General features: G+C 37.5%; 1 long non-coding RNA gene across 4 annotated transcripts in view; it reads right to left on the bottom strand.

Moving 5' to 3' along the window:
• LOC139075759 (uncharacterized) overlaps positions 1–26,064 on the bottom strand; it is a 592,181-nt gene that overhangs the window by 368,149 nt on the left and 197,968 nt on the right. For all 4 annotated transcript variants that reach the window (XR_011526528.1, XR_011526527.1, XR_011526526.1 and 1 more), the window contains exon 2: positions 2,906–2,967. This is a non-coding gene — a long non-coding RNA (uncharacterized lncRNA). The remainder of the gene's footprint in view (positions 1–2,905; positions 2,968–26,064) is intronic.

The following is a 26,064-nucleotide window of genomic DNA, read 5'->3' on the forward strand; positions in this document are numbered from 1 at the left end:
ACGCAGTCAAGTGGACTCAAAAATCTGCTCTCTTAACCCCCATGATAAAACTGGCTGCCTACTGCCATGCTGTCATAGAAAGAAAAAGAGATGACTTCCTTTTGCAAAAAAATTCAAACAAGATTTGTTTGTTTTATGAAATAAACTTTTCCCCTTTCTCCAACCTTCACTTCTTAAAACAACAAAACACAACCACCTACATTAATTGTAATAAATTACTTTCAATCGCTTATAACAAAAGTGCAGAAGAGAATGAAAGTTGGGGCAATAATTCTCCAAGTATGTTAGTAGAAATGAATGAAAATACTATCATTCTACCAAATATTTCGAAAGTCCAGTTGTTATGGGCTGGAATTGTGTGCTCCCAAATTTATATATTGAAGTCCTAACCCTCTCAGGATGTAATCATATTGGGAGATAAGGTCTTTAAAGAAGTGATTAAGTTAAAATCAAGACTTTAGGATGGGCCCTAATCCAAGATGACTGGTGTCTTTATAAGAAGAGGAAATTTAGACACAAAGAGACACCAGACACATGTGCATGCAGAGAGACAATCACGTGAAGACACAGGGAGAAGACCGCCATCTGTAAACCAAGGAGTGAGGTCTCAGCAGAAACCAACCCTGCCAGCACCGTGATCCAGACTTCCAGCCTCAGGAACTGTGAGGAAATAAAGCTCAGCTGTTAAGTCACCCAGTCTACCCTATTTTGTTAGGGCAGCCCTAGCAGACTCACACACCAGCATTCTTGTCAAAGAAACGGAGGGAGCTAGAATGTAGGACTCACTGGGAATTTCACTCGAACTCACAGCTTCTACAAAGGCTGCTAGTAATTTACAAGAATTTTTTTAAGTAAGGGATTAAAGTGGGAGTCTAAAGGGTACAAAAATAATCTTAGGCCTGGGGAAAATAACTATTTTTGCTTGAAAAGAACCCCAATTTTCATAATCAAGACTTTACAAATTCCCTGTACATAGATTGGCGGATATTTTCTTCCTCTCTCTCTCTCTCTCTCCCCTCCTGTTAGCATTTCATTCACCATCCTTATTGTGCTCAGCCTCACCTTCTCCACAGGTAGATAGGTGTGCTGATTAGACTAAAAATACATCTCACTACAGAGAAATGAGTTATGGCTAGAGACATGGCATGAGGTTCTGACCAGAAAACTTCTCCTTAACATCTAATTCAGATTATATATTTGTTGAGCAGCACAAGTAGAAAGAAATCAACTAATATCTGCTACTTGTGGTTTACTCACTCACATTACCTCATCACTGCCATGTCTCCTCTTTGCCATCAGTCAATGGTCCAGGAGCAAAATCAAACACTGACCTGAGCTGGAACGTTCACAGCCACTCTCCCCTAGGAGCTGTGGGATAGCTGGCTTTATGCCAGGAGAAGTCAGCCTTCCCTCATCCGTGTTCACTAATAACCTTTCCTCGATTCTGTTTGGATCTTAATGACCTCAACCCTTCACAAGAGGTTTGCCTCTTATTTTTTCTCAACATGAGCACAAAATGGCAGATAACCCAAAGAAATAAATATAATTTAGATGTAAAATAAACTCTATCTACTAGTGTGTGTATGCATGCCTATGTGTCTCATTGGCATGCACCAGATTGGACTAAATGGCAGGAATTTCCCAAGGGAAGATAACCTCCAGATACTGCTACAAAAGCTTTATTCCCCACACTCTGCAAATTATTTAATTTAAACACTGCTTGATATGACTCTCTGAGGAGAAGGGTGTTTCCCCAGATCCATTTTTAATTTGTTGGTGTGTATATGCATGTGTGCATATAGAATGAGTCCCACAAACACTTTCACTGCTACAGTGAGTCTAAGCACGAGCTTCTGATTGCAGAACCAGGGACTGCAAATTGCTGTGCAAAACTAGGAAAATGATGAGATGCACATGTAATTTCTTCTCTTTTTTTGATGAGGAAAAATAGGTAGAGGTTCAGTTGTTCCTCTCCTAGGGTCCCCAACCCCAGACATTTCCCATTTCCTTGGGACATAAAACTAAGTATTTTTAAAAATCTCATGTGTGTGTGTGTGTATACATGCACCATGGTTAATTTCTCACAGTAGAAAATGGTCACAGTCATTGAGGCATTTTACTAAAGCAGGAGAAGCAACGCAAAGATTAAAGAATCAGTTTTCACCAGCAATGGTAGTGCTGCCAAATTTCATCATGAAAAATCTTGCCTTTGTAAAGAGTTTACAGGTCCCATTAAAAGATTCAAATGAATTTCTCCCCTAGACAGAATTTCTTTACATAAGTTTCCACAGAAGGGCTAACCCTGCCACAAATGCAAACTTGCACACACAGGGCCCACACTGGAGATAGTCTTGTTATCTTGGTTAAATCAATTTCAAAGCAAATAAGCATTAGACAATAATTTCAATATTAACTTACTCTTCTTGCTTCCTCATCAGAGCAAGCCGACCGGAGGTGAACTCCTCTCACCTTTCACCTAGGTTGTCCCTAGTCTCTCCCCATGTGGTGCCCTCCACACAGGTAAAGTGACCTCCCTCCTCCTACCAGCCTAGGTATTTATTGACATAAGCTCGCATTCTGGGGCATTATCAGCTTAATGCATAATTCAGAATCTCTTGCATGTGGCCTGCACTTTGGCCTTATCCCCTGCATTCTGAAGGGAAGATAAGAGGAAGTATTTCCAAAGTGGGTACACAAAAGGATCCTGAACACTAACATCGCCCCCCTATGCCACCATTCCTCCACCCCTCAGAAAACTGCACACCTCGCAGCTCCCACACACCCTGGAAAGTGCCCTGCTGAGAACAAAACAATCCCAGAGATGGTCCAAAAGTTTACTCTGAGCAGGGCCCGAGAACCTTAGGGAAGAAGAGGTCTCTAAAAGTGGAAAAATCACAATTATTACCTCAAGAGTCACATTCTAGACCGGCAGCCAGATGTTTTCGGCAAAGCAATAGTTTCAAATCTCTGTAATTCAAAGAAAAGAAAAACCAGCTTTAGAATCTTTTTTTTTCCAGTGGGGCAAGTGCAAGAGGAGAGGGGAAGGTGAACAGGAAGACGGGGGCAGACGAAAAGAATTCTTAACACGGTGGAGGGAAGATGAAAAGAAAAAGCCAAAAGGGAGGGGCAGGGATGAAGTGTTAAGGTGCGAACTGATTGGGGACCGGAGGGGAGAGAAAGATAGGAGTTCGAGAAGAGAGGGCTTCAAGATCAACTGTATTAGAAGGTTAATTCAGTCAAAATCAATTCAGTAAAAGTGGCCTCAGCAATTTTTTTCCCCATACTGAATTGACTGCCTTCTGATTGAATTGATTAACTTAACTAGTTATTTTTAATGATGTGTGAAAAGAGAGAAAATGAGTAGATAAGCCCACCTGCAAATGCATAGATCCAGGTAACTTGTATGCTCTGATTTGAACACATTAAGAAGTTGACCAGCATTAAAAGAAATACACACACACATACGTATGTATGCACACGTATGTGTGTGTGGCAACGCTGTGCTTTGTAGAAAAGTGCCATTGCTGTCCCCCAGAATATTTACAAGCACGCTATATACATACATACATATAATATATATACTGAGTTTTGTTCTTTCCATGGTCCAAAAATTAATTGTCTTTTTGGGAAGCAGTTTATCTTTGATAGACTAAGTATGCTGTATAAATTCACCAGTATCAATTGTCAGCACCATTTTAAATGTAAAGTTTGCCTCCCCCTAATGCTCTTCTGTCAAAGTCAGGACATGACACTAAAAATCATAAGGTCATCAATATCAGTTGGACATATTACTAAATATGGGATTCTAGTAGATGCTTTTTACATGCATTTTGAGTCCACCAAGCAATAATTCCTCCTTTTTTATAAACACAAAGACATGAATTATTAAAAAATTAAAGACATTTAGAATAACGGTCCTCCATACGCAAAGTATTTATTTCAACTTTCATCATTCATAGTTTATTGCATTGATTTTTTTTCATCAGTTTACTTAGTATTAGGCTTCCACTGAACTCATCAATAAGAAATGAATTTTGGTAACTTTCAAATCCACTATATTATTTTTCCTTTTATTTGTAGTGAATTTTTCTTCTCTCAATGGTATTACTGCAATAAGTCAGTCATTATTTCTTTATGTTTTCCCTTCTTTCTTTAGTATTTCATTTCCCTTTACAGCACATCTTGTGATCACAAAGAAAGCAGAGACACTTATTTCTTTTAACAGTTGAAATTGCTGCAAGTGATTTAGCTGTCATTTAATTTGATTCGTCTCTTCTGTCTGTGGAGAAATATGTTTAATGTACTGGAAATTATGTTAATAAGAAAAAGCATTATCTCATTTAATGAAATAAATATACAAATATTTCAAAATAAAATAAAGCGGCAATCTTCACGGAGAAAAATGTCTCTTATGGTTTGCATAAAATAAACAAATGAGAAAAAAAATCATGAATACATTGAAACACTGACAAAAATTATGCCCACATTCAAAGGGGAGGAGAAGCTTGGTAACTGAATTACCCACAATTTAATCAAACATTTTTTGGAAAAATATGGGCACATACTAAGGATCAAATTATTAATTTTATACTTCTGATTACCTTAAAGATCTTTTTATTTTTCTGGAATGGACACTGGGTTTTTAAAAAGTTTTCTTTGTATTTTTTTTCTTCTATTTCAACTGGTCTTTCAATGATTGCTATTGCTTGAATTAATAATCATCAGCAATCTCATTGAAAATATGACCCAACCCATGTAACTATAAAAAAGGTTAGAATTCCTTTGATTCTGCTAATCAAAACAGAGTCAATGAACTCGTTTCAAAGCTTTTATATATTAAAATTTATCTAATGCATAAAAAGGTTAAATAAATATTGTTAGTGATTTGCGCAAAACTTGAAGCAATTATGTAATAAAAGCATGACCACAGTAACAGAAACACATAATTAGCAATTTAATTACTGGCATGAAGACAAGCTAAAGATGTCAATAAAAAAAAATCTTTAGTGACAAGCCGATTTTATTCTCTTTACTGCAATTTGTGAGAAATAGTCACCACCTGATGAGCAAAACCATTTTAATACAAAATACTTTCCCCTCCACAAACTGAAATACCCAATTTCAAATATTTCTGATTTCATATCATTGCATAGTGAATCATTACATTTTCTCCTATTTATATTAGCACTTTCTCTTCTCTGAAAATACAGTATTTCCAGTCAGCAAGTAAAGAACATTATGTTTTTTTAAATGAGTTAAAGTAGCAGGTGTTCTTTGTTTCAATCTCATTTTTTTCCACCTTCAATAATGTGTTTGATAGAAATGCTTCCCTGTATCTGACATTCCAAATATCCTATCTTTTTTCAGCTCCTAACTTTCAGCTGAGAAACACACATAAACCATGGATTATTTTAAAAGGAGACAAATGCCAACTATAGTAGAAATAGTCAGCTAATTAGGCATTCCTCTAGGTCTTTCACAATTTCTTTCTCTCCCCCAGCTCTGTATTTAGAGTTATAGGTGGGAGATAAAGGAGAAAAATGGGTAAGTTCAGTGTATTGTGATACGGTCCACTTGTATTTTTTCATCACAATCCCATTTCAGATTTTTAACAGTCCTGAACTACTTATTTTAAAGTGTTCAATGAATGCTTACTACCTTATATGTCACTGGTATTTTACCAGTAGCGGAAAACAGATATTTCAAGATAGAACCATATTGAAAGAAGTTTTCCATCTTGTGATAAAAAGTGAATCATCTTGGCTGGTGTTCAATAGCCACTTGTACAAGCCCAGTGCATGGAGTGAAATCATGAAAGCCAGACTTGCTAAGAAGCTTGGTCTATAAATACTCTTGGGGCATGATGGAATACACTAAAAAATAAACTCTCGCCACTAAGAATATAATAAATAATAACTCTTAATAACATTACCTTTTATAATTAACCTACTGATTCTAATCATTTTGACATACAGTTCCAATCAGATATCCTAACTAAATATTCCAGTCTTGAGAGAAGGGTATATAATACAAATTCAAAGTTTCTAAGGGAATTGAAAATGTTTTTAAAAGCATATTTTACTTAGCTATAACTTGATAAATACGAAGAAAGCAAATAATTGAGAGAAGACATTTTTGAGACCTGTTGGCTAACATATTGGTTACTAGAACTATTCATTTCTTACATATATTTGGATTGGAAGTCCCTCACTTCCTTAAGAAGTTCCCTTTTCTGGTGAGCTTTTGATCACTGTTAATTATATATCACCATCAGCTTCTAAGTTTCCGTTTTAATCATAAACCTAAACTTTGTTGGATTTTTCAACTGCAATCATCTAGGCTTGAAACTCTCTTTCCTCCTATACCTTTATTGTCCAGATACAAGTTGCCATTAACAAGCACATTAATTTACAAACCTCCACGGAACACCTCCTATATTAGCCATTATGGAAGATGGTTAAGCAATGTACCTGCCTTTGGGAAGCTTCCAGTCTCGTTAAGAAGATAGCGTCCCCAAAGGTATCGTTGCCTCATAATTCAAGTGCAGTTATGATAAATTACAAGCAGCTGACACAATAAGTACAAGAAGGTTTATAGAATAAAGGGAGCACAGTGTCTTCGTGGGTAGACCCCTTTACAAGTGGGTAGCATGGGGAGAATTTTGCAAAGCTTTAAAAAGCAACATTGCATTTGAACTTATGAACTAACCACCCCTTGTATAGGTGAAGAAACCAAGATTCAAAGAGGTTAAATAATTTACCCAAACAAAAATGTATTAGAATGAGGACTCAATCATAGGTCTGTTGACTCTAAGTTCTAGGCATGAATAAGAAAGCATTTGAGATGAAAGAATGATCAAGGGAGTATGTCGGGTAGAGAAGAAGGGAAGGGATTCATGAAACATGCAGGACGAAGGTGGGCTGATTACCTGGGGAGAGTAGCAAGAGTAGTGAAAGAAAGATTGGAAATAAAAAAGATGGGAGCAATGGAAAATTGGGAATGTGTTCTCTAGGTAGTGAGGGGTCTTTGATGGTTTCTGAACAGAATGATAAATGCAGAATAAAGCATGAGTTGAAAAAGGTGAGAGACAAAAGCAAAAGGTGCGTGCTGCTGGCCCTCCATCCAACTCCTTGACCTGGGGGCAGCCATCTCCTAGTTGCTGGGAGCCTGGCTGATAAAGACCCTCAATCTAGCAGGATCCACTTCACTGGAGAGGTTAAAACCCCTTCCCCTAACAACCCATGCAAAAGCCAGCTCCTTCAACCTGAGGGACATCAACTTGGTGCGCTAACTGAAGCTAGACTCTAGCTAAGGCCACATGCCCTGCCCTGCTTCGTCACTCCCTTTCTCCTCTTCAATGCATCCCTGTCTCAGGCTCCGCAGCTAGGGAACACTACTGGAGAGGAGGCAGTTAGTGCCTGAGCTGTCTTCCTCTCCCTTAAGGGAAGAACAACTCAGGATATTAACAGCTGAGTGACAGCAGCTTTACCCTGGGGCTCACCCAGAAAATAATCAGTGCATAGGAAAAGCAACCAGGGTACACATGCAGTCCACCTAAATGTAATTTCGCTTTTCTGGGCTTCTTGCTTTCATTGTTCAAAGAATCAAATTTGTATGGCATCTATGGGGGGAGGTTTATAATTCAACCACTGCAGTCTGCACAGGAGATACGACGAAGCCTCCACTAACAGTAGATGTAGAAAAAAAGGAATACTCTCTTATGACAGTCACCCACCAGAAACTCTGACTTTCCCCATCCAAACCCCATCTGAGCTTCACAGCTTAGCAAATCATGAGCTTCCATTTCTCATCCAATGGGAAACATCCCTGCTGCCTGCAAAAAACAAACCCTAAATTCACATCTATGTAAACTGTGAAATGAAAGAGAAAAAATAATATTTTCTAATACTGGGAAACCAAATAATGTTGTTTTCCTCTTTAAATATAATAATCAGATTTCTCTTGCACCCAAACATAAATATTACAGGACCTTGTATTTTTATCCAATGCACCGATATTCTCCATTACACCATTTAGGGACATTAAATACTGTCTACGTCTAGGTGAGATTTCCTGATTCTTCTCTCAGAAAAACACTGGTGCTACTCAACATGATGATTATTGGCCACAGAAAGAAAAATTTTGTTCAATGAACTTTCAGAGTATCTAAGATGCCTCACAACAGTTCTATAATGAGGGAGGGAAGCACAGAGGGAGGAGGGAGAAGAGAGAAGGAGAGGATGATCCACGGGAGAGTATGGAGATGTCCTGCCCAAACCACACACCTTCATGAGCTAATACAGCTTAAATTTTCTTCTTAATGAAAATCCTTTTGTTTTCACGGGAAACTTCTTTAAAACAATTTGGATCTAATATTCAATCTTTCTCCCTCTTTTCCTATATTGATAACTACCTGATAGCCCATCTTCTCTTCCTACTGTGTAGCTGGGTAACAAATTTATGCTCAGAATGAATATCCTGCCTATGCAATGGGATTGGATGACTATTTGTAAAAATTAATAGAAATGTCAGAGAATGTTAAAACATGGCAGCAGTGTTCTCAAATTTGAGCAAGCTTAACGTGGGGAGCCTGGTAAACATACAGATTCCTGGGTCTCACCCCCAGAATCTTGGATTCAGCAGATTTGAGGACAGGCCAGGAATTTCTCAGTTTATCAAGTACTAGGGGTGTTTCTGGTGCAGATGTCTGCAGACCAGACCTTGCAAACCACTGCTCTAATGAACTCATACTAGTCTTTGAACCATCTTTGTGCATGGTTCATAATCTCCCTTCTACTAAAAACCTCTTTTCTAGCCTAGATGACTGGATTGGCGAATGGTGGCTTGACTGTTCCTAAATTACATGCAAGGAATCATCAAATTCCTTGTTCTAAAACAACGATGCCTATCTTGAAACCCACACCCATATGGAGGGAGAACATCACCAGTCACCAGAAGAAAAGACAACCCCTGAGTGTTGATGTTACTGCCCCTGAAATATAGCCACCAACTTCCCCTAAGTAGAAACTGGCCCTCATGTTAGATCATACCATTTGGAGATTAGACTTGGGTCTCAGATCAGTTTTGAGAATGGACTGTCATCATTTACAGCGATTCTTTGAAAAGTTGAGTAATTTTTGCCTAAATGCAAAATCAGCTAAGTGTAAACTACAGATTTCTTGCTGACTTATTTTCCCTAGAAGTAATGCAGAAATACTCAGAGAAAGATATTTCACTTCCATTTGGGATAAGGTAATCCCTCTTCAGCATCATGAGGGTACACAACTGTGCATCAACAGGGATGAGCCAAAACTCACTTTCTCTTATTTCTGGCAGTTTCTTAAAATAAACATTTGAGGCCACTAAAAGGAACCCCAATAGTAATGGCAATGATGAAAATGAAAGAGGCAGACCTTAACACTATTAAATGTAAAAACAAATTAACATTAGATGCTTCCCCAAAACACAGTCCATCTTCTGGGGCAAGTAAAACGAAGCCAAAATACAATGTGTGGGAAGAGGTGTCATGAAGAAAGGTGCTTTCTTTTTCTTAATTGAATGTAATCCAACAAAGATTTGGCAGACTACATATTTAAAAGGTTGAGAATGCTTGCAGAAATTGATTCATTCACACTGTTGTGAATCATTTAGCACACACTTCAGAGAGAGTTTAGCATCTTAGTTTCTGCCTCCCACTTCCTAAGAAAGACTGTTAATCAAAATGAAGACTCCTAGATGCAGCCTTGGGAAGGGACAAAGAGATGAGAAGGAAGGAACACTGCGTGGAACAATTCTCCTCCTCTCTAAGGGCAGTTGGAGCTTTTTTTTGTTTTTCTCTAAAGGTAGAAGGTTTAATGCAGTAGTGTCACATAAATTAATACACAGATTCTCAGACCGAGGTCATTATTACAGTTGCATAAAAACAAAAGCAAGTCCTATACTTAAAAAATGCTTTTGAATGTTCCTGAGTCAAACATATACCACCCATTTCACTTAAACACAGCTCTCTCCTGAATTGTAAGAGTATAAAGACAAGCATTACTGTAAATTATCTAAACTAAATGATTAAAAGCATCTCTATTTGTAAAAATCTTATTGCGATTATAAAAGAAAATTAAATCTTTCTTTAAAGAAAAAATTGTATATGCCATTTTAATACAGTTTTGTAAAATAATAAATCTCCCAATTCAGTAGTAGACTTTAGACCAGGACATTAAAAAGAGACTGTAAAAGCTTAAGTTCACACATACTCACACACATACATGAACCTAATAATTTAATAAGGTCAATAAAATGTGCTAGATTTCTTTTATTTTGAAAGTGCCAGTAAATTTACTAGCACTTTCAAAATAAAAGAGGATAGATAAATTGTCAGTTAAGAAAATATGCAAGGGATAAATTGTTCATGGTTAAGGTTTTAAACGATGTTTCCGAGTAATTAAAATAATAAAAAATCATGGTTAAAGAAAACAATGCATAGAGTAAATATGTATTTACTTTACAACTGATGGAGAAAAACAAATGTAGAGGTTTATAAAGCCAAAGTAAGGTGAGCCATAGCAGTGGATGGGGTGGTTGGAAGTGCCCGGCCACACCTCCCATGGAATTCCTCACTCCCTAGGCCACGACCACTATTCACAGAGCTAAGCTCTTGGATATGGGCCCTATCCCCAAAATAGTCTTCTCCCACAATTATTGCAACATAATAATAAGCTGTACTAACATCATATTCATCTAGGAAAAATAATAGAAAGGGGAAAGTGAGGATGAGGAATTCATTTTTCAAGTCTCTGTGATAATAGAGAATTCACAAATAACAGCTCATTTAGAGGTCATTTACATTTGGTTTTAATGTAATGCATTATATACAGGCATAATATACCTACTGATATCCATTTTCATCTATCCCTTTGCTAGATACAAACACAAGTAATGAGAGACAAATTTACTGCTTTGTCATTTGGCCTAAAGCAGAAACTGTGATCTTTAATTCTTTATCTTAAAACACTTACTTCATGCCTTCGATATGTCGATATGTTATATTTTTGATTTAACTCTCACAACCACCCTATCGCTATCACCATTTTATAGCTGATGATGAGGGAAGGGAGTGGGTGAGTAACTTGCCTGGCTTTGTGCATTCACGCCCTGTCTCACCAGTTCTCGTTCTGAATCAAAGGCAGGGGGAAGACATCCGGTGCAGTCATCGTTTTCATATTCATAACCCTTGGTCAGAGCTTCTGTTCTCAGGCCTCGGTCAAGTGCCTTATTCTGTGTAAGTAGGTTGCAAAAAGAATTTCATAACATAGATTCTCTTTCCCTCCATGTATATAATTAATTTTCACTTGTGTAAGACTGGCACTTTGTGACTAGAGATGTGAATGCTGAAAAAGTAATTCCTACAGACTGAGGGCGAACTTGTATGTTGTTTAATCTTGAGCAGTGCTTCTCAACCCTGGCTGCACAATTAGAACCACCTGGGGAGCTTTTTAAAAAAATCTTTGCCCAGGCCCCATCCCCGGAGATGCTGACTTAATGGGCTGGGGTGGGGCCCGGGCACTGATATTTTTTCAAAAGCTCCCCAGGTGACTCTAATGTGCAGGCAGGGTTGAGACCCACTGATTTTACAGCATGGGTATGGCAGCCAGGTATAACAACACAACAAGGCAGGAAAGCTGATTTCTAACCTATGGTATACAACAGATTTATCTTATAGGCAAGTGGATCTTGGTTTGTAAGCAATAAAATGGGAATAATAGTGTATTACATACCAAAGCTAAAGAATTAAATTAGAAGCTTTTATTCTTATCCCTTCCAGATATGGGTTGACATGAAGCTTAAGGCACTTGTTTTGGTATCTTGGAGGAGGGAACGTGGAACATAAGTACAAAAATTAAAGGAGGATATTATTAACACCAATTCTTAAAAAAAATCAATGTTCTCCATTTAGACAGGAGGAAAAATGTATTTGATAAATACATGTTAAAAGCTAGCTTAGAATAAGTTTTGAAGTGCATTTTCTCAACCTCTCATTTCAAATTCACATTTACTATTACACAATTTAAGATCCTTGGAGGCAATGAGGTATTGTTATAAGATGGATGGATTCATCTTCCAACATATTAGAATAATGACACTGCCCACATTCAGGCTTCAACCTTTACCTGAGAAATTTCTGTTAGGAAAAAACCCAACCCTGAGAGACATGTGTCAAAACTTAATCATTCGACTTCTCAAGAAAAAGTTACAAAAAATTATAGCAAACCACCATTTTCTTTTAATTTTTAAAGAAAAGTATTCCAAATAGTAATGACTTTCAAAAGCATTTTCACTCCACTGATGCTTTTCAGGTTCCCAGCCACAGCACCGGGTTAACAGTAGCATTGTGAATGCCTTAAAGTAAAACCAGTAGGGCAGATATTTCATTAAAATCTCAGAGTCTTTTTTAACTCCAGTGGTAGGACTGAGTGACATGATAATTACATTACATAGAGATTTATTACATTTTGATATTGGCCAACATCCCTTGGCCTATATTTGTATCTGTGATATACCTGAGGTTTTCACAGAAAGCAAGACTAGTACAAGAGTGATGAGGAGCTCAAACACAATACTTGACCTAAATACATTATGTAGCACTGGATATCTGTTAAATAGGTCAGCCTGGGCTCTTAAAAGTTATGCAAAACTTATTTCTGCCACACAGGAGATATGTCACTAGTCAAGCTGTATAAAAATCAGCTTTCCAGGCAGGAAGAAAATGCTCCTCATCACTGGAGAGAAAAAAACTCTTCCACCATACATAAAATGTCTTAAATACCATACTACACTTGTCATATGTCTTTAGGCCACAGAAAGTAATAAAAGCAATGAGGCTGATGAAATGCCTAACAATTCCAGGATTCATTTAAGTGATGGGAGTTCTTTGAACACTGCTATAGAAATTTTTACTCTTCCAGCAAAAGCAAATGGGATTTCGAAGGTGCACAGGTTTCAGCTACCAAACCAAAGCAATGTATATCGTCACAGGATGCAGACCTGGCTGATTGCTTTTAGCAGTGATGAAACATGGAAAGGTTTGTCTCTTCAAGGCTAAGGTGTTTCCACCAGTACCTCCTACTAGTTTGGACCAAGCTGTCCAGTTCTTCCCCAATGTGGGTCCGTTACCTGCCTTAGGTGTGCAAGTGGTTATTTTTAAAATACTAAATAAATTGAAGGCTCACAAAATTCTTTCCATGATCAAATCAATAATGTTTGATAGGGCTAAGCTTTCTACCTGACCACTAGGCACTGAAAACATAGCTAATGCTTCTCAGAGTGTGGTTCCAGGGATCAGCAGCATCAACATCAACTGGGCAACTGTTAGAAATGCGAATAATAACATAGCCCGTAGGGACCCACTGAAACAGAAATTCTGGAGTGGAGGCACAGTGATTTGTGCCTTAACTGGCCCTCCAGTTTGAGAACCTCTGAACTAAGCTGTTAATTACTTAGCTTAAGAGCAGACATAACAGTTCCAACTTAACAAAACAACTCTTATTATACTTAACAATTAGGGATATGAATCAAGGTAAACTAAACGACATCCCAAAGCTCATATCAGCCAACATCAACCTCTCCCTCCAAATAAACTTTTATGAACAACGGGCAAGTACAATGTTTACAAGAGGTCCCAAAACCCTTCCAACTTAAAAACTCTCACAGGGCTTCTCTCCTTCTGGAAATATGAATTAAAGCAGTGGACTTGTTCAGAAGAAATAAGACGTGAAAATAAACGCAAATCGTTCAGACTATTCACTATTCATATAGTCATGAGCCACATAACAATGTTTCAGTCAACAATAGACTGCATATATGTCAGTGGTCCCATAAGATTAGTACAATATAGCCTGCGTGTGTAGTAGGCTACACCATCCAGGTTTGTGTAAGTACATGCTATGATGTTCACACAACGACGAAATCGCCTAATGACAGGTTTCTCAGATTTCTCGGAACTATCCCCATCGTTAAGTGACACATGAGTATAGTTTAACCTTAGGAATTGAAAAAAAATTATACAGAGTTTAATAAAGAAGTTAATTCATAGCAAGGTGCCATTTGTGGGCTTTAAAAAAAAAACACACATTTCCTTAAGCCAGACAGAGAAAGACAAATACTGTATGATTTCACTCATATGTAGAAGATAAACAAACACATGGCTAAGGAGAACAGATTAGTGGTTACCAGAGGGGAAGGGGGTGGATGGGGGGGCAAAAGGGGTAAAGGGGCACATATGTATGGCGACAGATGAAAAATAGACTATTGGTGGTGAGCAAGATGTGGTCTACACAGAAACTGATATATAATCACGTACACCTGAACTTACACAATGTTATAAGCCAGTATGACCTCAATAAAATAAATAAAGTGGCAAATTGGGGTAGGAAAAAAACCCACATTTCTTGAAGAGTGCACTGTCATAGGTAGGCACTGGGGAATATAAATTCCACAAATCCCCATAGATTTATGAACATAATAATATATACTAAGTTTGGATGTTTGGTCCTGATCAGTAGCTCTTCCATGCGAAAATAAAATTAGATGCTTTAGACTTCTCACTAATACTGAATTTTTACCTCTCACCTCATTACCCTCCACACACTCTTAGTAAGTTTAGTTTAATGTATTTGAGTTCCATTTCCGAGAGCACAAACTCATGATTTTGCATGATTGAAAGACATTCATTAAAGAGACAGGAAATGAAGTGTATGCAAATTTGAAGAAAGCTAATAAACTAAATTTCTTTAAAGAAAAAAACCTATCTGTTCCCAGGAACGCACTAAAAACAAAACTGAGAGCAAAACAGATCACAGCTGCTCAACTAAACTGTAATACGCTCAGGGAGATGGCACCCACCTTATCCCATGCACCTGTTTGCCAACAGTGAGGCGGCAGCAAAACCTGCATGAGGAAATTCAAAGGCAAAAAGTAAACAAGCTTCTTCCTTTTGCATTATCACACTAGAGTCTCAAACAGGTTTTTCCTACCAGCTTCTTGCTGATAGACTGAGCTTCACGGAGGTTAGGCACATACTGCAGGTAGCTTTTGAGTCCAATTCAGTTCCTGTGGGACAAGTGATTATTTTCTTCTCTCTGACCTAGTGCATGCAGCAATGCTCCACGTATACAGTATTTCTGCCCTAAAGTCATTTGTGTCCCGCCACCTTACCCCTTAATGCTCATAATCATGCTAGGCAAAGTCACAAAAAGAAGTCTGCCCTTAGTTTGCATATTGAAAACAAAATACATACAATGCTGCTGCTGCTTTTATTGCTTTGTTATTTCATCATTATTCACCACAGTTCTTGCCTTCATTTGCAGAGTTTGGGTTTTAATGTAATGGCCATTCAATAAAAATGTTGCTTTTAAGGGTTTGCATATCATCCCATTTTCTCTTCAACCCTTCAGCAACCATATGGCAAGCAATCAGGTCTGCAATCACTAGGTCCATATTATGTAGAGCATGATTTCGGCATTATGCTATTACCCATCTGTTTCTGTAGAAAAAGACATGAACCCGTGTATAAGAGGTCAGTGATTTCATTGCACACCGTATTCCAGAAATCTATCTCTGTTCACTTGAGATCACTTTTGTGATTTACTCTAGTCTTCAGGCCAGACTTTCTCTCCCTCTCTCCTTTTTTTTTTAAAGAAATACAGACAATCAGCACAATTTGTCTGTCTGCCTATTGTATAAAATTATTTGCAACTGTCAGAGTAGGCACTTAAACTTTCTTACTTAAGGATATTTATCCAGAGATTCTGCACTTAAAAAAAAATGTGGGCGGTAGAGCGAGGAGAAATCAATCTCACCTGATTTTACATTTTTAACTGTCTACACAATAAAGACGACAGAATTGTCAGGCAGAAGCAGACACAGAGGAAGAGAAAGTTCAGGCTCCAGCCTCCAAATTGAGGACTCCTTGCACTAACCTAGACTAACCAATTTTTCTGGGCTCAAGAAAGATCATCATATCTATATCCACATTTACATTTCATTTCTGTATATATATCCTTGACCTGTGGGTTCACAAACATGATTTTTGAATAGCTGACCCCATTTGAGTGCTGAATGTTAATTCAGTGGAATTACTTAGGTATTCCGTAAACAGAGTGCTTATAATGAAGTTCAGATGCAATCAATTATGCTTATGAAAAGACTCAAAGTTTGGAATTCCATGTATTGTAATGAGCCAATGACTTTGTTGGGTAAAACTTGTTACAAAATACTTCCAGTGTCTCCTGTATTGTATCAAGCAATTATTGGCTTGAAATTGATTTAGGAAGCAGGATAGGAACACACCAAACGGGTGTGAGGCCTGAGGCACGGAATCTTTTGCAAAATCTACTAAGGCCATCAGAAGGGGTTCAGAGCAGATTTGCTTTCTGCCCAACCCACTGGTTCTCAAACCTGGCTGCATGTTGGAATCAGCTGGGGAGGTTTAAAAAATTCTGATACCTGGGTCCAAACCCCAGAAATTCTGACTTAATTCATCTGGGGGGCAGCATGGACAATTGGAGTTTTAAAAGCTCCCCAGGCGTTTCTCTTGTGCAGCCCAGATTGAGAACTCTGGTCCAATAAGACAAATTAAACAAAGATCATCTTACTTCATTTTACTATTAAAAATAGGCAATGGCTGAGTAGGATGTAAATACTACAAAAATTAGTGAAAATTATAAAATTTTCAAGGTATAACTAGGCCAAAAATTGCAGGCCGACAGCCATCAATTACAAAATAAATGCTATTCAACAGTGGAAATAATAATAGTGGCAAGACTTCTATGTAGATCTGGCCTACAGTTTTATTTACAATTTTCAAGAAAATTGCTTGTCATAGAACATGAATAAACAATATTAATACTTGAACTTTAGTAAAATACTGCCAAATTTAATTAAAACTCTACAATTTAAAAAGATCATTACAAGGTAAGAGTTGGCAAAAATAAAGCCAAATTACTCAGTATTTATTATATACATACTAATAATTATTCACATAAAAATTATACAGGAAAAGACTAAATATCCCTTTCTTGGATCATTTCTGTGACCGTACACTCTTAAATTTTGCCAGGTGTTATATTTTAAAATCAATATTCTTAAGGACAAATACTTTGGAAAACAAAACTGAATTATTCACAGGTTTTAAAAAGATAAAGTTTCAATTACATTAATGTTTAACACAACAGGCTACAAGCAAGAAAATCTACAATTGAGGCTGACTTCCAGAACTTAACTCACAGAACTGAGAAGGAAATGTACGGATAGATGGTAAGCAGGTTTGTATTGCGGCTGTTGGGATTCTTTTTGCAAATACCCCATCCACCTTGACAACCAGCTTACAAACAAGTAAGAAATAGATAAATAAGAAAAGTCTACTAACCCTTCCTGATCTGCAAGGGCAGAAAGTACTCCAGCAGAGAACTATAGTTTTTCTTCCTCCTGTCTTCCAACACAACCTCCTTCACTGCTCTCCTTTTTCCTCCAAACCTTCATGCTTTCTCATCCTTTATTTCCTCTCCACACATCAAAATCTATCACAAGCATTTCATTCATCCAAAGAGCAAATGCAGAAAAACAGTTAAAATATGATGTTGCTCAGATGATCTGTATTTAAACAAGACCCAAAGGCTTAAATGGATGGAACTTTAACGGCAATGTGCAGGTATCAAAGTGGATGGGTCTGCATCTGGGCACAGTGAACACACACCACCAGGTAGCCTAACTCCATTTTCCCATGGCCACGGCCACAGCCACCCACAAGAACTCTTCTTGATGCAGGAGAAGAAACTGTTTGTAAGACTATAATCTTGCTGGTGGATGCACCCCAATGTACACCAAAAATGGCAGACTCTGCTCTCTCACCTCCGTGGGTTGGACATCAGCACCTTATGGAAGGTGATCCACAGAGATTGATTCTAGTGGGGTGTTGTACACACTACGTAAGTCCCTCTAAATTTGTTCAACTTCATAGTCACTCCCATGTTTCCTTTAGATATAGCTTTCGGTATTATTATTCCTTAATCATTTACTTTCTATTAGAACTCACCCTCTGCTTCACACGCCCCAAATGCTCAACCAGCTGAATCAGAGTTTGGTTAAGAGGATGTGAGGAACCTAGTTTTCTTAGTAGTGAAGAAAAGTCATCATTCATCCTTTTCAACATCACTTGGCATAGAAACAAACTGTGCTGATTGATTATATGTTGATATACAAGTCAGTATTCATTACCCAAAAATCCTTTCCAAAAGTTACTCGAATTTGGTTACAATATAGAACATATTTACAGTAAGATTAAATGGTTTTAAGCTTTCAAAGAAAGAAAAGGGAATTATTCCAGTTGTGAAGGTTAAATAGTTTCCATGATTATCATAAACTTGGCCCTGCGCTTCCTGGCAGTCAGGGAAAGAGAGAAACATGGTAATTTGTATTAGCTTTATTATCATAAAGAAGAGAGCACAACAGTTCTTCAAATTAGACAAAGATTTTCCTGGCACTAAATTTTGGAAGGCTGTCTCATGGGGATATTATACAGGTGGAATTCACTAGCATAATGCCCACTGTCTTCGGTAATCTTTTTATTGCAAAAGAAGACACGGGCACTAGATCTCTGTGCATGGATTTTGCGCACCCTCCTCTCCCATGGCTTCTTTTTTTAATCCATATTTTCTATTCATAATGTGCAGGTATCTAATCTTCTTTTTTCTAATCCATATTTTTTATTTCCAACAATATCATTATCATGTTTGTTGTTGCTATTATTATTCTCTTTAAAGTATTGTACTACATATGCTTCATAAGCCACCCTAAACCCTTCTGGTAACAACGCAGGGTGTAGAAAGTAAAGAAATGATTATTAAGGAGTTAATGAAGAAGTGCTGATCCATCAGGTTTGGAATGCAAGACTTAGTTAAGACTCTTGCAACTCAAGGCGAGATTTCTGGTAATTTGCGGACTGCTGTGATGGAAGTCGTAGCCCAGTGACCTAAGAATCTAAGCATGAGACTCCAGGGCATTGTTTTTCAGACTTTAATGTGCATGTGAGTCACCTGTTAAAGATGAGGATTCTGATGGAGGAGTTTGGAGTTAGGTCTGAGATTCAGCATTTCTAACAACCTCCAAGTTGATCCTAAAGCTGCTGGTCTGCAGACAAAACTGTGAATAGCAAGGATGGATAACCAATGACTGACGTTGCACTCTCTAGTCAGGGCATGAGTATTCCATATTGCCAACTAGAAGTCCCAAGCCTGGGAAACCAAGTGAGCTGGTAGTAAGGTTTCATTTTATTGAGAAAATTGTGAAACTTAGCCATATAGTCTCTGCATGCAAGTGACCACTTCTCTGTGAGTGCTTCTGGCTATATGTGAAAAAGGCTCTTGGTCTCAAATCTCAGACAAATTTATTCTGCCTAATTGCTAATTGGTTTTAGTTGTTTGCAAATTTTGTCTCCGGTCAACTGAGATAGTAAGCATCTTGAAGGCAAGCACTATGTTTATACATCTTTGTCATCCTCCACTTCTCCTAGCGAATAGTAGTTACAGGTGTTTCAGAAATATGTGTTGGTTGTAAACAAATAGTCAATCAACAACCAAAACACCAGGATATGGCCTTACCCCTGGTGAATCACAAGCAGTATTAAGGTTTGAAAATCTTGAAACCTTTAGTGTCAAAGCATTGTAAGGATAGAGACTGAGTAAAACTGGTAGCATACAGTTGACAAAAAGCCCATCATATTTGAATTGCATTATCCATGAATCTTGCTCAAAAAGCCATCCATTCATTCATGAATTCATGAAACATTTATTGAGCACCTCATTGCTTACAGTCTTTTGAAGCTGATAGAAATAAGGCTGACAATGAAAATCCAAAAAGAATAAGAATAAACTAAAAGCACCGTGTTAGTCTGGGTCCTCTGAGAAGCAGATGCCAAGACAAGATTATAGGAGAGGCTGGGAGAGCCCTCAGATCATGATGCAGTCTGACTATGAAGGAAGAATGGGTAGCTTCTATATTGGTAGAAGATTCCTAGACCGCCCTGCCAGGAAGGCTCAGCAAGCCATAGGGGAGGCCTTGTGCCAAAGTCGGCTGTCAGAGGAGATCCAAGTGTCCCAGGAACAGGTTTGACTTAGCTTGCTGCCAAGCTCAGTGATTGGCTGAGCCATGTAGGAGGGCTTAGACTAAATTCAGAAGTGGATTCAGAGCACAGGAGCTGGGGACCGTGGTCAATTACCCTCTCTCTAGTTGAGGTGTGCAGGTATATCCCCATGGCTGCCACAGGCAATTCATAGATGTTGGTACACATATGAGGCTACTAACTGAGTCTTGACACATTCAGAGGTGTGAGTAGATGTAAAGAATGTTCTAATTTGATGCTCTCGCAGAAAATCTAGTGAAAGTGTGGGCATCATATCATCAAACATGTCTGTAAGAGTAAATATACTCAATAAAACCATATGTACCTTAACATAAGGGAAATATATGAACATGCTATATATTAACAGATTCCTCTGTTCACTCAAATTGTATTATTTGAAATTCATGAAACTGTTTTTAGATACTTTAGGGATCTAGCAAAATAAAACACACACGCACACCCCCCCCAAGTTAAACACTTAACTCCAAATCTTTGTTTTGCTTGATTTATTCTTTAAACTATAAAGTCAATTATAATCCTTGTGTTTATCTTACAGAAGTGGTATTCTCCTTGTATTTGCATATGTTTAAAATTGTCCAATTAATTTCTGTATAAATTTCCTATAGACTCAAAGCTAGAAGAATTTAAGATGCTTTTTAATTTATTCATTAAAGTAACCCAGTTTTTTATTATTTTCCTTATGCATATCCACCAGTCTCACCAATTGAGTCAGGATGAATTTGAGAATATTATATACTTAATATCTTTAAAATAAACTTGTGTTGCATTGATTATAAAATCTTTTTGTTAGTTGATATCTGGTAAAAATTCATGGTTTTATTTTTCTATTTCTACTGAGCCTTTTTTATATGAGTCGATATTCTATTTTTTGGCAAAAATAACATATAATTCCACACTATCTGATCACCATTTCCCAGTTCAGTATTAAATGCACTAGGGGACATTTTGAGTTCGATTTGTTATACCAATCAAATTTAATAATCCAATTCATTTGGTTGCCTGCGTTGCCATTCTGTGGCCAGCCATGAATCAGCTTCCCCTGAGTATAGATATGATCGCCCAGTTTGATGTTCAAAAGAGTCTGGATGAGCACATTTTCGGTCCCTTGGATTGTCCATTCTCATGCCCAAGGAGGTACACGGCAGGTTAGGAGGGCACTGTCATAGCTAAACTGTTTGATCCCTGCTGCTGTTTCCCAAAGATAGAGAAATAAAAGATGCCTGTGGCTCCTCTATTATTCCATTTTGTCTTGTTTTAAATGTGATGGCCTAACCTCTCACACAAGCAGCAGGGAACTTTGAACTTTTCAGAATTTATTTAAAAATATTCAGCTCGGTATTTGTTAATGATATAAAATTACATCACCACAGAATTTACCATGGACCTGCGAAATACGAAATAATTTACAAGACTAAAGGAAGGTTTTTCCTCTCAAACCTGAGAATAAAATTTCAAGAGAAAAGTCTCTCAAATAAGATCTCAAGATATTACAGGCAGAACTGAAGAAAGCTTATGTCAAAACCCAATTCTTATGGGAAGAGGTCAAACTCCAGAGCTAGGAGAAATCTGACACGTTATTCTGTGATTAGGTCATATGAGAATGCTTAAGGGAAGTGAGACAGAGGAAAGTTACATGGAGTATTATATCCTTGCTATTAGTGAATGTTTGCCACATTTACACATAGGTACACACACACACACACACACACATTACAAATACATAAATACATGTATGTATGTATACTTCATAGCAATCCCCTTGGAATGAAGTCTTTTCCAACATACTGCGCTCATCATAATTAAACATTTCAGAAGAAGGACTCAAAGGAGCCAAACAATCTTAGCAACAAGATTATAAAGCCTTTCTATTCCAATACACCAAGTGCAAATAGGGCTGCTGAAACAATGAGGGAAAGAGAAAAAGAAACAAAAGAATACTTAGGGTAACAACTCCAAAATGGATTATTGTTTCTTGGAAGGGAGGTTCACATTTAATGAGCATTACTGCATTTTTATAACTCATATTAAAAGAAAACAAAATGAAAAAACAAGAGAAAAGTTAAGCTGAAGAGATTCTCAACTACAAATCAGTATGATTACAATCTAATTTGTTACAGCAAGTTTTGTTGTTCCATACTCATAAAATTACCACATCAGAATTCTGCACAAAAAGTAAGATGTCATACTTATTTAAGGGGTCTTCAAATTACAACCATGTAATTCCATGAATATGCTCTTAAAACTTTTGAAAACAACTCTCATGGGGCTTTCTTAAATTGACATGGAATGATTAAATAATAACAACAACAACTGTACAATAATAGCAGCAACAAACAGCTCTCTTAAGAAAAATCCTTCCTGGACTTTGACTACCTAGATACGGATACGGAGGGATGGCAAATGGATGGCACATCTGTTGTCATTCCACTCTCCTACCACCATGGGATCCATTGATAATCAATAAGGAGACTCTTGCAGCTAATCTCAGACTTATCTCAGAAGCCTCAATATAGCACCAGAAGCAGCCCCTGCCAATCAATAGGATTTGGCAAGTGATTTGCAATCTAGTTGCCATTGCAGACTTAAAGCATGTATTCTTTGGAACACTCAATTCAGCACTTGTTTATCTACCTCTTGATATTATTGTGTGTGTATGTGTGTGTGTGTGTGTGTGTATGGGAGGAAGGGAGACAGAGAAACTCTCATGTACCAAAATTCATTGTAAATTCTACAAGAGCAGAGACCATGCTTCTACTCCTCTAGCATGCCCCTGGGCACCTAGCACAGTGCTTGGCTCATATTAGTTAAAAAAATATTTGTTCACTTTTTATTCAAAACAAAACAAAACATTAGGTCTACCAGTAAGGTTCTTACCATATTTGTCCCTATTTGCTTGTTTGATTACAGCAATATATTATGACCCAATTGAAATAAAAATTAAAACTACGACACCCAAAAGCAACTGGAATGTTTGAGTGAGTATAGAAACACTGGTCTGCAATCTCCCATCTGCAACTCGGAACACAAAAAGCTCTGAAAGGTTTTTCATAACTCATGTGGCAGCAAAACCAGACCTGAACTAATTTCAAGGAGATTATTTCCAGTCTTTATTTATCCCACTCAGTGTGAATATTCATACATTGCAATGCAGAAATATGAATGTGTTTGATTATAGGGTGCTGCCCTAGATCCAGCTGGAGGTATTGCATAATCTGCGGTATAGGCACCATATTACCTTTCTAAAATAGCAAATTTCTGAATGCAGAAATACATCTGCCCCATGGGCTTTGGGTAAGGGACTGTAGACCTGCACGTGCGGACTTCCGGCAACTCAGTTCCTGACCTATTTCACAAAGGAGCTATATCACTTAGTCTAATTAAATAATTTTTAAAGAAGAGACATTTGGAAGAGACAATGCTAAACAAATCAACTTTTATGCCATATCAGATCTTGTCATATTATGAAGAGTCGAGGAGAAGATGAGTCTGGGCTGTTGATCTCTTTACATTGGGAACACATTTCCCATCACTTCTGCATAAAGGCATCTTCAATCTATGTACAACCACTGGGAATTTCACACTCCCTCTACTGGATTTTCAGAATAAATCCCATGTTAAAGGCTGATTAAATCATATTAGAATTTCATTTGACCCATTGTATTTGTAAATACATACAGCAATGTTAGTGTTCCCTTAATGGCCTGGCTTCACTGAAGATACTAATACATACATAGGAAAGAAGTGCATTTGCATGAATTATTTTTAATGTCATAAATTTTAAAGAAAACTTATTTGAGCCCTACAAAATGCAAAAGAATAAAAAAATCAAAAACATGATTTTCAGTTTTTAATAAGCAGAAGTTGTACAGCAATAACATACAAAGGCATTTCACAGGGTCCCTTTAAGCTTGCAGCATTATTCACTCAGCCTTTGCCAAATGCTTCCTTTTTGCGTGAGTTTGCCACCTTCCAGCAATGCAGTTTATTGTCGCATGTGATGGGGAACAGACCTGTTTGTGCTGTCACAATGGCCAATAAAACTGAGCTGGAGACTCTTCATTTTAAACCTAAAATAAATAACTAGATTTCATTTAAACCTCCCTGTGTGAAGCACCGCAATCTTCTCATAGTCTTCACTTTAGCTGCTTTTAATGCCCAACTACTTAGGAATCATGAGAGTGTTGGAGTGTTTAGTGACTCTGATCCTCCCATCAGTAAACTGATCCGGTGATAAAATGGAAAGGGCCTTGTACTATTTGCATTTTTACTCAGTTTAGTCACAGATCACAAAATAAATTAGTAAATTGAGCAACAAGCCTTCCCATTTGCAAAACCCCAACGTTCGAAGTAATCATCTATGCTTAAATTCACAAATCCCTAAAAATGTAATAATTTCCCTGTCAACGAATGAAAATAACAGCGCTACAGCATCCATTTAGAACCCCCTCCATGCCAAAGGCCCTGGGCTGTGTTTGAATTTGGAATTAAAAAAAAAATGAGAAATGAATAGATTGTATAGGTGCATTTTTCTGACTTCCTTCCCTCCTTTCAAATAGTTAGGACATATGATGAAGACGGGGGAGAAAGGGAGAGAAGGAATCTGATAACCCAGCAGATTAACTCATAGTCAAGTACACTCAGATTTAAATGGCCACTGAAATAATGTCATATGTAAGGTCTCTCAAGCAATCAAGAGAATCTGGCTTAGATCCTTTGGCCAATGTGCCAGCTCAAACAGGTTTGCTCCCCATCACCCAAGACAAAAAGAACTCCATTGCTTGGAGATAGCAAGCTCATGCCAAACTCTACAAAAATTTCAAACTCAAAATATTATTCTTCTCCAATAGAGGCAAGAGTGACTCACAAGGACACTGACACACATTCTCAGTTCAGAGTAGGAAACCTGGTGAAGGACTCTGGAGCAAAGACTATAATGAAGAGTTTTCCCATCTACACAGTACTCCAAGCAACGTCTCATCTCACACTGGCCTTCCCCCAAGAAATATTTAGCTTCCCGGTCTTAAGGGAAGTTTAGGTTTGCAAATTCTGAAACCAGAGGCCCAGAACTTTGCTTCTTTCTAAAAGAGAGGGCTCTTGGTGGAATCGAATCCAGACATCTGTGGTAAGAAAGCCCACGCCAAGCCTTTGGACCACCTAAGCTGAGTTAATCATACTATACAGTAGCAACCAGTACAAAGGCCCTGAGTTTGCTCCAGGCTAGGCAATATCTTTATCAACATCGCTGCAGAATGAAATGCACAACTTTGAGTCTTTTTACTAGTGGTATCAGGTAACCAATTAAAGGTAATGGAAAAAGGGAGGGAAAAAGGCCAATACCCAAACAATTTGATTTTGGAATGTCCAAGTTATTCTGTTTCAACCAAAATTACTGAACACTAGAAGCAACTCAACAATGAACTTTATCAACAAAAATCCAAATATCAGCCCAAACTATTTTGTTTTTATTGTGCTTAATTTCTACTGACGGTTGTGAATTGTCAAACATGCCACGGGGAACAAGGTACACGATCTAATAAATATAGTACATAAGCACACAGGACTCTAAATAGCTCATGGTTTTATTGGCAACTACTTTGTTTTTAATAACCACAGTTTTAAAATATAATTTACTGTTATTTTTTGAAAACGAGCTCTCAGAGTTAAAAATAAATAAGTAAATCATAGTAGCAATGTAACCCTAGGACTATATTCTTATATAGTGAGATATTTTCTTTATGTGTCATAAAAATACAGATGAAAAACTACTGTTCCTGGTCCTTGAGTTTGAAGCACATTGTTTCTGAAAATGTAATATGACTCCACACTACCTCTACCAAAGGTATAAGTAAGAAATTAAACAAAAAAACAAAAAA

Source organism: Equus przewalskii, chromosome 14 (assembly GCF_037783145.1).
Source record: "Equus przewalskii isolate Varuska chromosome 14, EquPr2, whole genome shotgun sequence".
In the NCBI taxonomy this organism is placed as follows: Eukaryota; Metazoa; Chordata; class Mammalia; order Perissodactyla; family Equidae; genus Equus; species Equus przewalskii.